The sequence below is a fragment of the Bos indicus genome, chromosome 21, assembly GCF_029378745.1.
Source record: "Bos indicus isolate NIAB-ARS_2022 breed Sahiwal x Tharparkar chromosome 21, NIAB-ARS_B.indTharparkar_mat_pri_1.0, whole genome shotgun sequence".
Classification (NCBI taxonomy): Eukaryota; Metazoa; Chordata; class Mammalia; order Artiodactyla; family Bovidae; genus Bos; species Bos indicus.
In genome coordinates this window covers 7,984,206-7,997,027 of record NC_091780.1, presented here as the reverse complement: position 1 = coordinate 7,997,027, position 12,822 = coordinate 7,984,206, and the positions used below count along the sequence as shown (strand labels likewise).

The 12,822-nt window shown below is 45.8% G+C and overlaps 1 long non-coding RNA gene across 1 annotated transcript; it reads left to right on the top strand.

The window, feature by feature from the left end:
- The first annotated feature begins 5,702 nt into the window (after positions 1–5,702).
- On the top strand, positions 5,703–10,635 carry LOC139178161 (uncharacterized). The gene is made up of 2 exons (XR_011562546.1): positions 5,703–5,816; positions 8,527–10,635. It is a non-coding gene; the product is annotated as an uncharacterized lncRNA (long non-coding RNA).
- Positions 10,636–12,822: the final 2,187 nt, after the last annotated feature.

The following is a 12,822-nucleotide window of genomic DNA, read 5'->3' as shown; positions in this document are numbered from 1 at the left end:
TCTTGTCTGCTTTTAAGTGTGGGATTATCCACAGCCAAAAAATACGGTTCTGGTATCGAGGGAGGCTGGGGCACCCCTTGGGTTTGTAAATTGTGGGCCTGTACCCGGCAAGCTTTGTCCAGGGAGCAGCGACCGGGCTTCGTGCCTCAGTACCGTTGAGACACTGTTTGTGGGAAAACCAGGGGGTGATCCTGAAAACTGTATGTTATATAAAGTGTCCTCAGAAGCACCATCTCATCTGGTGTTTGGAACATAACCAAAATGACTTCTCTCTAGATAACTGCCAAAACAGCCAGCTGAAAATAACAAAATACAGTATCTAATAAGCTAATTATTTAAAAACCAACAAGTTTAGAGGTTTCCTACCATTTTCTGCCCTAAAATACTTGAAAACTATCTCCTATCCCCGACTCTTAACAGTGGCCCATTATGAGGCAGGGTTAGAGGCAGAAGGCAGCCTAACCCTTGAGGGGGTGCAGACTGAAAAGCCTCATAATTCTTGTGTCCTCTCCTGGGGGCTCACGGCCTTGCCTGCCTCTGCCCCTTGACTCCCCACCAGGAAATAACATCATGAACTTACATTTTTAAAAGGGGATCTGACAGAAAGCAAATCAGCAATTCCCTGCAGCTAGGAGTGGGAGGGAACTGACTATAAATGGTCATGGGGGAACTTTCTGGTACCGTGGAAGCCTTCCAAAGCTGAATAATGGTTGCACAACGATGTAAATTTACTAAAACTCACCCAACTGTACACTTAAAATGGATGAATTTTATGGTACATAAATTACACCGGAACAGCACTGCTAAGAAAATGGATCGAGCCAAACTGTGTATGCAGATACAATGTTTGGGACAACGCGTCCAAACCAAGCTCAGCTTCTCCACCTGGCTTCTCCAGCACTTGCTCTCCTCTCAAGGAGCAGCGTCGTATCCACCCAGGTTCCTGGGTGTCTGCCATCTTTAGCCACTTCTCTCTTACCACCTCCATCTGACCAGTTTTACCGCTCTCATATCTTTTGAATCAGTTCATGTCTTCCCATCCTGATGCCACTGCCTCGCTGAGCCTGTCATGGTTTCTCCTGAAAGGCTGTCACAGCCCCTTGATGCCAGCCTGCCCTCACCTCCCAGTGCGTTTCTCCCTCTAGGTCAAGGATGACATTCTTTCATCGGCTGCCCAGGGCCCTCAGGATAGCACTCCAGCTCCTTAGCAGCGTACAGTTTACAAGATCTCCCACGGCCTCGCATCTGTTTATTTCTCTAGCCTTATCTCTTGACAAACCAAATTCTAAACCAAAGTGACCCACATATCTTTATCAATTCCCTTGAAACAAGATAAGATTCCCTTCCCTCTTTTGCTCACACAGCCTGCTCTCCACCCACAATTACTGCTCTGGCAGAGACAGCAGGTGGTTCTTCCCAATAGCTCCTTTTCTTCCTTACTAACAACCCTGACTTTACCAGGACATATTGCCAGATATGGTTAAAGACCTCATTCCCTAGCCTCCCTTGCAGCTATGTGGAACAGTGTGATACATTTTGATCAATGAGGAAAGTATGGCATAGCAAGAGGCTGCCTTAAAAGGAATAGGCCTTCCTTCCTTCTACCTTTATTTGATCTAGAATGAAGCTGTCATGACTGGAGCTCCTGCAGTCATCTTGGGCCAAGAGATCATGCGTGGCAGTGCAGTAAGATAGAAGGGGCTTGGATTAAGAATACCATTGAGCCTCCATATCACAGGTGAACTTTGTTTATGTGTGAGAGAAACTAACTTCCTCCTGTTTTGGCCACTATTTTGAGGGAAGGGGGATCTTGTTTATTTGTAGACAAATAAGAAGGCAATGGCACCCCACTCCAGTACTCTTGCCTGGAAAATCACATGGACGGAGAAGCCTGGTGGGCTTCAGTCCATGGGGTCGCTAAGAGTTGGACACGACTGAGCAACTTCACTTTCATGCATTGGAGAAGGAAATGGCAACCCACTCCAGTGTTCTTGCCTGGAGAATCCCAGGGATGGGGGAGCCTGGTGGGCTTCTGTCTCTGGGTTCGCACAGAGTCGGACACAACTGAAGCGACTTAGCAGCAGCAGCAGTAGCAAGATATTAACTTATATAAAAAAAATGCTTTCAAGCTCCAACTTAACTGACTGACCCACTTTACTGTCCATCAAGTTCTTGTTTTTCCTCTAACACTCAGTGGAGGTGCCGCCTACTCTCGGAAGCTACCCTGACCTCCCAAAGGCAGCTTGGATGCCCCTCCTCAGGCCTCCATAGCCCCTGGCACTGTTTCCCATCATGGCATTGTTATAGATTAAATCTGTTCATATTTTGACACCATCCCTCGATTCCTGAAGGAGTACTAGGTCTGGCAGAGTAGGGTGTCAGTGTGCTTGCTGGATGAGAAATTATTTAACACCCAAGTGATTAACACTCAAGAAACAATCATGATACAGCTTTGAAAGGGAGCCAGGTGGGCGGTTATTTCAATTTTATATCAACACCACCTCTCTGGATAGATCTGTAAACAACAGGTCTGGATATATTACATACATCAATAATTGTCACAAAAACGGTCAAAACTTCACTTGCAATATTAAGAAACACAAGCTGTGCCTTTGAATTTGTTAATGGTTAGATAAGTCCAAATCTTTCTATCTGAGTACCTAAGGACATGCTAAAAAAAATTGTTACTGACTCAGAAAGAAAATATCAAGATGAAAAGAGAAAATAAGTGACCACTCTCTGACAATAACTTGCAAAAACACAGAATAAATATTCAGACACCATACTGATTTAAAATAGATTCCTATTCAGTTACAGACGCCACCTACCTGAAGACACATTAGGCACACGAATCTCAGTATGCCTGGTTGGATTTTAAAACCAGACTCATGGTTTCATAACCCTACTAGCTTTGGGAACCAAAGTGGAAATAAAAGATCTTAAAGGCCAAGCAAATCTAAGATGGAGGTGGGAAAAGTATTTAAAAATAAGAGCAATTATGAAATAAAACTGAAGGCTGAATCAGAGTGAGGTTGGAAAAGGGGGAAAAAAGAAACACTGTTGAAAAGACAAGCTCTGAGAACTAATGTCACCAGCTCAAAACTCACTCTGTATACACTCCAGCAGTTAAGAAACCTCAGACGTCACAGTGCTGCTCACAGCAACAGTGCTCTCATTTTTTTTCCCAAGAATCATAAAGTTTACTGTTTCTTTCCCATCATTTGGCACATATCCAAGGCACATTAGAAAATTAAAAATCATAAATTACTTTATAGAAAAATAATCAGCCCCTCCCTTCTGTACATACACAAGTATTTCCAAGAACGTGCACAAAACCATTTCCCTATTACAAAGTTATTTGAAAATGTACTCAGGACAAACCCGTGTTTGCAGCTCTAGACTAATTAGTAACATAAAAAAATAAGAAATATAATCTATAGAAATTTATAAAAAGGAATAAATGGCAATAAATTCTAACATAAAGTTACTTTGACCTGGTTTGTGCTGTAAGCTTTGAATCTGAATCAAAAGACTAAGAGAAGATGTGCCAAGTCTACTCTCTTCAGTAACCATCCATCCGGTGTGACGTTTAGGGGGGCTCTTAACGGAAAGGGATGTTTCTAGAGACACTGCTACAGGTGTATAAGTGCAGTGGTCAAGTGCTCTCATTTTAAAAATTGCCGGTTGATACTGACCTGCAGTTGGATTTTGTGGGAAAGAAGCTTTTCTTCCTTATAGAATTTCAGCATCAACATCGAGAGTGTGAGTGGATGCCTCACGTGTGAGCTTATGCTGTGATATTTTAATGCGCCTAAACTCTAGTGAACATCCTGGAAGGCATTGCAGCGGGAACCGAACACCAGGGAGGCTGTTAGCAATTTAGCATCTCATTTCGTGTGGGAATGTGAACGCCTTGTGCTTCAGTACTCACGATATCGCTCTAGGCCAGGTTGGATTCTATACTTTCAATTATCCACCCTCATTATTTGACTGTTCCCCGCCCCCCCCCCCCCCCCCGCCCCGCCCCATCCCAAAGCCCTTTTCCTTTCTGTGACTCTGCAAGCAGCAGGGAGTCTCTGGGCGGGGGAGGGGGTGGGGCTTGGTTAAAGCAGATGCAATGGTGTGACTAGCAGCCCTGTTTGCTGAAAAGTACAGGGGAAGCTCTTGAGGCAGGAAAATCACCCATTCTAGGGGACAACGTTAAGCCTCACATTGAAGTTTCAAAGATCCATTGGTTCTAGGGATATCTGTCCTGGGCCAATAGGGGCCGGGGGCTACATAGGAATTCTAAAAAGCTTTAAAGTTGCATCTCGAATCCTTCTGGTTCTTGGGCTGTGACTGTTAGTTCACTATTAGGCTCATAAGAAACCAGAAAGTCCAACACACTTCACTTCTGGAGTCATTTGGAGAAAATGGTTCAGAAAAGCTTTTCAGAGAAAAGCCTGAGGTATAAGTGCCAATATTAAACAAATATATATATTTCCTGCACACTAGGGTGATGAAAAAATTGTTTTGCCTTAGAAGTCAGGGGTCTTGGATTTGAGTCCTAGTCTGTTCATCAGTGGTGTCCCACTCTTTGTGACCCCATGGACTGTAGCCTTCCAGGCTCCTCTGTCCATGGGATTCTCCAGGCAAGAATACTGGAGTGGGTAGCCATTCCCTTCTCCAGGCGATCTTCCCTACCCAGGGATTGAACTCAAGTCTCCCACATTGCAGGGAAATCCCGTCTAAGTCATGGGGGAAGCCCCCTGAGTCCTAGCTCACCTGCTAAATAGCATAGTGTGGTTGGCCATTAATAGCACTGGCACTAGCATAGGCAAGCCTGAATCACGTGACTTTCATACACTGTATATCGTTCACAACACTGCAGCAAAACAGACCTTGGTGCCATTTCACAGATTGGGAAACTGAGAGAAAATTAAGATCTGCAGCTAACCAGTGGTCCAGCCCTGGTTTGGATGCATCCAGATAGTACATCTGCTTACAGGAATACTGGCCTTCCCGGCGCTCCGCACAAATCTATCCACCTTGCAGAACTTCGTTTATCACCTGTTAGGTGAGGTTTGGGCCTGTCTCTGGGGTCACCTCCTACTGTAAAACGCTTGATTCCCAAATTCCTGGAGGGAACCACCGTCCGTTACTAATTTGAGGTGCTCACGTGTTTCACTGCGCACAGGGATGGATACTATGGTTTCTAATGAACAGGTTTATTTGTAAATGCGTGCTTCTACAATTCCAGAGCATTCTTGAGAGGAGGTTGGTCCTCCCGACATCTTGTTCACCCTGTTCATTTGTTTGGCAAACCTTTTTGAATGGAGGAAAAAATATGACTTGCGGTCCCATTGCCGTCTATAACAGTGGCTGGACGGCATGAGCAAAACTTAGTAACGTGTGAAATGCGCTCAGTCGGTGGGACTGTTTGTGACCCCAAGGGCTGTAGCCCGCGAGATTCCTCTGTTTATGGGATTCTCCAGGCAAGAATAGCGGAGTGGGTAGCACTTCCCTTCTCTAGAAGATCTTCCCAACCCAGGGATTGAACCCATGTCTCCCAGTACCGCAGGTGGATTCTTTACTATCTGAGCCACCAAGGAAGCCCACGTTGTAACGCAAATCCCAAGGCCCCTTCCAGACCGACGGAGCAGAACTCTGTGGGTGGGGCTCCGGCGCTCGGAGTTCAACATCCTCCGCCCCACCTCCTTCTAAGAACTCGCGAGGCGCAAAGAAGTTTGAGGACCACGGGTCTAGGACCACTGATTTTCCCACCTGAGTTACCTGTTTCTAAGAGTTGGCTTGGAGGCGGGGCTGGCAGGCCGGGCGTAAGTTAATTTAATAATCAAATGCCATTTTCAAATAGCAGTTCCTTTCTGGGTGCCCTCCGTGAAGCAGGGGAGGACTGGGAAGCGCGGGAAATTGGGGTAGACTCGGGGAAGGCGGAGCGGTGGGGGGGGGGGGGGGGGCGGCTTGCGCCGCGAGGCGAAGGTGGGAGGAGGAGGAGGACCCTGCCCGGCCTCGCAATCCAGCCGGTCGGAAACTGAGTGCAGGGCCCCGAGCCGCAGGAGCCAGAGCAAATTAAAAGTTTGCGTAAGAGAGCCAGACCTTCCCGCCTCCCCGGCTCCGCCCCGCGCCCCCGCCCGGGCGGATGCGGGGGGATCGCTCTCCGAAGCCGGCTAGGATGGAGAGCATCTCGGCGATCCAGGATGGAGGCTGTCTTTTCTGCCTGCCTGAGAGAGAAACTTCTTGGGTGGCGCTTCGGTGCTCTGGAAGCCTCGGGCGCCCCCAGACCTTCCTGCGAATCCGGGCCGGGAGCCGGAGGAGGAGGCGTGCCCCGCGCGGTGAGCTCTCCGGCGTTTATGTAACCGCGGCCCCTCGCGGAGGACAGTGCGATGCACCGAGTCACCGGGTGCGGCGGGGGCGGGCCGGCGTCGCCCGCCCGCGGGACCCGTCGGAGGACGCGCCCGGAGTCGGCGCGGGCCCGTTTACCCGGAGGCGGGAGGCTCGTGATCGGCGTCCGATGTTAGTCACCTCCGGGTGACATCTGATGCGAGCCAACCAGCTCAGTCCTCCAGGATGCGGCCGCCTGGATGGCGGAGGACCCGAGTGAAAGCCGCTTCGGCCGCCTCCGGATTTTGGTGGAACCGGAGGCGTCTGTGCTGAGTCAAGGAAACTCGCGAGGCATAGTGCTAAAATGCCAGGGGAGGACAAGCCACTCTTCTAGACAGATGCTGGGATTCTTCTAGACGAGGAGCAGAGGGGCCCGGGAGAAACTGTGTATAGGGTGGCCGGCAGGCAGCGGGCCACGCAAGCCCCTCTGCCGGTTTGTGGGTTTGCTCTAGAGCTTGAGGGGCCCCGACGCGGTTTAAAGGCTGCGACGACCACGTGGGTTACCGCTCACAGCTTCTGCAGCCCCGAGTCTGGCCCAGGGACCAGCCTCGCCTTCACCCAGGCCTCCAGAATCCATGGAACCTGAATCTGTGTTTGAATGAAAACCCAAAAACTCGTGTAGGGGGCCGAGCAGCACGTGAATGCGGAGAACACAGGTGTCCTCCTGCGGAGAGTGCACGGCGGGTCAGCGCGGCAGAGCCCTGCGCTCCTTCGCGCTCAGTGTTCGTGGGAATGCAGTCAGGGTCTTTGACCTTTCGTTGGTGCAATGGAGATTTTATCAGATCCTGAAGTCTACTCAAGACTGTGAAACAATCACCTGTTGATTAAGGCCGGGGGTGAGGGTGGGAGATGGGGAACATCTCAATTCTAGAGAGGAGCCAGCGGGAAAAGGGGACTGCGTATGACACTCCCGGTTTATACGGTGACCCCGCCCTTGATGGCAAGCATACTCTAGATTATGTACAATTTATTTGTGAGAAAGGAAAGAAGAAAAAGAAGACAAGGTGTTTCTTCACTGTTGGGAGGAAGCAAAACAAAACAAAAGAGCCAGCTTGTTGCTTTCACTGGCAACAGTTAGCTCTAAAAGCAATTTCCTCACTTGAAAGGAAAACAAGTGAAATCGGGTAGTAGGCTTTGGAAAGGAGGAGCAGAGGTTTCAGAGGAGTGGAAACCTGGCTTTATTTACCTGTAGGGCCTTGTTAAGACACATTTGCCTTGAGATAAAAGGTTTTTCTTTTGGGACAATCCCAAAATGACTTTGCTTGATTCAATTAAGCAAGGCCTAATGAAAGAGAATTCCAGCTTGGAGATATGCATCATCTCACCAGGTGAATTGTAAATACATTCTGACCAGGTTTAAGAGGCAAGCTCTTGAAAATTTAATCTATTTTAAAAATGCATATCCTTGCCACAAATTGCTTTGAAGAAGATCGCTATGCTGATTGCATGCTGAGATAATTATTCTGTATCACCACTTAGGGAACAAGATTTTTTTGATAAAGACTACAGTGTCAGTCTTTGTTAATGACTTGGGAGGGGAAGGAGAGAATCAGATACAGCTAGGGCTGCTGGGTTTTTTTTTTTTTTTTAATTCTTCTGCATCCTTTTCTTGAACTCCTTTTCAAACTCAGGATGTGGGAAGCTGGGAGAGGCTTGGGTTATGAACTTTGAACCTCATTGAATATCCTTTTCTCACCTCTCTTCCTATAAAGGTGAGGATCATGGTGAAATCAAAGCCTTCACACTCTTGAATCTGAGTAGTGCTGGCTAGAGCAACACTCACTCCCTCCTCAAGGACCAGCTCTGATGTGCACACCTGAGGGCCTAGCTCTCCATCTCCAAAGAGAGAGAGCTGAGGGAACCCCACTAGTGAATGTTCTAGTGGACCGATGGGTGTTGACAAGGGGAGAACCTGAACCAATCCCTTTGTTTTGAATGCTGTGGCAGCCTAAGGGCTCACACATACAGGTGCCACCCCTTCCTACATCCTATGCAGGCAGGCATGGCTCATCTCTCACACTGCTCTGTTCCATGGAGCCTGGAGTGGAACCTCAGAATCTTTATGAACACAGCATTACTAACCTTTCATGTGATCATTATTTTCATAACTTAACAATAGTTATTAGGAACCTATTATCATTGCAGATGGTGACTGCAGCCAAGAAATTAAAAGATGCTTGCTCCTTGGAAGAAAAGCTATGACCAACTTAGCATATTAAAAAGCAGAGATATTGCTTTGCCGACAAAGTCCATCTAGTCAAAGGTATGGTTTTTCCAGTAGTCATGTATGGACGTGAGAGTTGGACTATAAAGAAAGCTGAGCACTGAAGAACTGATGCTTTTGAACTGTGGTATTGGAGAAGATTCTTGAGAGTCCCTTGGACTGCAAGGAGATCAAACCAGTCAATCCTAAAGGAAATCAGTCTTGAATATTCATTGGAAGGATTGATGCTGAAGCTGAAACTCCAATACTTTGGCCACCTGATATGAAGAACTGAATCATTGGAAAAGACCCTGATGCTGGAAAAGATTGAAGGCAGGAGGAGAAGGGGACAACAGAGGATGAGATGGTTGGATGGCATCAGTGACTCGATGGACATGAGTTTGTGCAAGCTCTGGGAGTTGGAGATGGACAGGGAAGCCTGGAATGCTGCAGTCCGTGGGGACACAAAGAGTTGGACACGACTGAGCGACTGAACTGAACTGAACTGAACTGAGACCTATTGTATGCCTGGCAGTGATATGAAAAGGGAAGGAAGGAAGAGAAGAAAGAAATCAGAGAGAGGATAGGTAAATAGATAGATATAGATGATGAAGAAAATTGGTGCTATAAAATAAATGAAATGGGGCAGTGGTTAGTGATTGGTTAGTTGTTGGAAAGAGTAACTTTGGATATGATAGTTAGGAAGGGCTTCTTAGAGGAGGTAGCCTGAGAGTTATTTCAAGAGTAGAGGGTGGGGAGCCAAGCGAAACAACAGTGGATACCACGACCCTGAAGCAGAAATGACGTGGCGTGGCCCAGGACCAAGCCTCGGGGAGGATAGACCCAATGAACTGTCCTGGAAGCAGGTCTTTGCCATTTTCGGTGTTGCCTGCTTATCATCCCTAATCCTTGGCAATGCAGTGTGGTGTGAGTTTGACTCACAGATGTGTAGGTCAGAGTTCTGTATCCCCACTTGGCCATTCATCTTCACTTGGGCAGCATTTCTAGTGAAAGTGCAATTGGATGGCATTTCCTGGATAACTTTAGTTTTAACAGTAAGTGTGCAAAGAAGCAGTATGTTATCATGGCTGAGAGAGTGAGTTGTCCCATTAGAAGCTTCCGAGGCAGATCCCCCCTCCCCTTACTGGTGCTCTGACTGCAGATGAATCCTTTCACATTCTCTACATCTCAGTTTTCCCATGGAGATAAGTGGAGATGACACTGTCCATCTCATAGGAGTGAAGATAACTCCCTGAGTGCCCAAGTCACTGAAGAGTTGATTCACAAATTTAGCAATTTACCACAGCCCAGCATTGAAGAATATTTTTCCTATGTATTTTAAATGAAAATGAATATTCTTCAGAAATATGTATCCTTATTATAAGTTTGACATACATTCAGAATATTTAGGAATATAGTGCAAAAACGTGTAGCTCATTAACACATCCTTCATGAATATCATTATTTAATCAGAGTGAGGAATATTAAAAAGTAATTCCCTCCTCTCTATGACTAAATTACTTTCAGCAGTAATCACAGAATCAGGTGAATAACAAAATGGCCAGCAAAGAAGTACAAACGCTGAAGATTTTCTTGTATTTAGTATTTGTTTACATAATCTTGCCAGTACAGAAGAATAAAAATAAAGTAGATATTGGGCAAAAAGGAAAAATATGGTTCTCCTTTAGTTTTTATATCTTGAGATTAAACTTTGATTCTTTGGTTATAGACTCTAATATTATTTTATGTAAATAATTGCTTTGTAACTAATAAGTGAATTTTAATAAAACCATAATGTCTGTAAAAGATATGATTTAGGTAACTACTGTATGGCAGCACTTCTCACCATTTAATTTTCTTGATCTGTTCTTTCATTTAAAACAAACAACAATTAGAAATGAAGAAACCATCTCTGTGTCAAATTCAGTACAGTGTTTCGTGTATGAACTAAAGTTTGTACTCACCAAATGAAAATATTGCACCTTGCACTTTTCACTTTGTTTCATTGTTTGAAATCTTAAAACACAAATAAAAACTTCAATGGAATTGAAGTACTGCAAGTTCTGTTTCTGTCTTTGTAATCAGTGTGCTATCTGTGTTTGCTTTTAATTTACAGTTTAAAGATAGGTATTTGTTGTAACACAGGGCTGGAAACACCAGCTGAGCCACTTGGAACTATTACAGTGAAAAATTTATCTCAAAAGGAAGCCCTGTAGCTGGGTTCACCTGTGGGGAACTGGCTGTAATTGGCTATTCTCTGAATTGACTTCCTCATAGAATACAATGTTTACTAAAGGATAAGTTAATAAGAATGTGTTCATTTGAAGCTTACACATATATCACTTAAACTCAATAGTAATCTCTGATTGTTTAGAACTTAGACCAAAAAAACTTTTTGAGGGGAATGTATTTTATCATTGACATTATTTAGAACTGCCAGGATATGGCATAATAAAGAGATTAACTTTTAGTTGGTGTTATTATCGCTTTTGAGTTCTCTGTAGACAGTGTGGGGCTTCCCTGGTGGCTCAGAAGGTAAAGAATCCACCTGCAATGTAGCAGACCCAGTTTTGATCCCTGGGTTGGGAAGATCCCCTGGAGAGGGTAATGGCAACCCACTCCAGTATTCTTGCTTAGAGAATTTCATGGACAGAGGAGCCTGTTGGGCTATGGTCCATGGGGTCACAGAGTTGGACTCGACTGAGTGACTTTCACTTTCATAGACAATGGACCCCTCCAACTACCTTGCCCTCAAGTAAACCATTGCATTTAATAAACAGTGACACAATTACTCTTTTTAATTGTGATACCTGTCAACAGGCATCAGAGGGTCCTCTGAGGCAGTAGGTGTCTGACTGTAACCAGGAAGACTTCCTTGAAGAACGCTCTTTTAAAAAAAAAATATTGAATATAATTCACATGCCATAAGATTGACCCATTAAAGTGTACATTTCAGTGGCTTAGTATTTTCACGAAGTTTTGCAACCATGCCCCCTCATTTCAGAACTGTTTCATTAACCCTAAAAGGCACCCTGTGCCATGAGCAGTCACCCCTGGTCCCCCACCTCCCAGCTCCTGGCAGCTACGGCTCTGCTTTGTGTGGTCAGCTCTTGGGTTGTGATCCTGATGGATGAGTACAAGTCACTTTGTTGAGTAGTTGGGGCAAGAGGATTTCTGGCAGACGGCTGTATGGACAGCGTCCGGTAGAGGGACAACACACAGTCAAGGCACTCATGAGGGGCATGTGCTGTCAACACAGAGGGTGCGGGGCTGGCCATGCAGCCCCCCGGAGGACCTTCTCCTCTAGAGCAGAGGGACCTGCAGGTCTCACATAGGAACTCCCACCCAATACATGCCCCGAAAATGCTGAGTGAGCAGACAAGCGACTTCAACTCTCACACCCTTTTAAAACATCATAAAGGTTGCCTTATTTTAAATATTTGTAACATAAAGCCAGGCATAAAAGAGACATATATGTGTGTATTCCTACGGTCATGGTGTATTCTCACTGTATTTTGTAGCAATCTGAACTTTTATACTAAGCAAATAAGTGAACTTGGAAATAAACTTGGAAATCAGCAGTAACTTACATTCTCTGCTGCTGCTAAGTTGCTTCAGTCGTGTCCGACTCTGTGCGACCCCGTGGACTGCAGCCTACCAGGCTTCTCCGTCCATGGGATTCTCCAGGCAAGAACACTGGAGTGGGTTGCCATTTCCTTCTCCAATGCATGAAAGTGGAAAGTGAAAGTGAAGTCGCTCAGTCGTGTCCAACTCTTAGAGACCCCATGGACTGCAGCCTACCAGGCTCCTCCATCCATGGGATTTTCCGGGCAACAGTACTGGAGTGGGGTGCCATTGCCTTCTCCAACCGACATTCTCAGGAAACACTAACTACAGAATTGGAATTTCTTACTGAGATTTGACAGAATGGAGGATGGCACCTCAAACTAAGGAACTGGGCTAGGTGGAGATACAGAGCAAGTTTTTTCTCATTTGAATTTCTTCCTATTACCTTAAAAATGCTTTTATTTAATATCGCTACTTGGTTTCCCTGGGAAAGTTTTGGACAGCCCTCATTTGAGGGGCTGGACCCAGACTAAAAGGCTCTGTCCTCCCTGCTCTGACAATTCTACTCCATAAACACATTTATTAGTTTCCCAAGTAATCTTCCAATGTTGTTTATGCAAATACATGCCAATATGGATACACATCCTTAATTACTTACCTCCTTCTTTCAG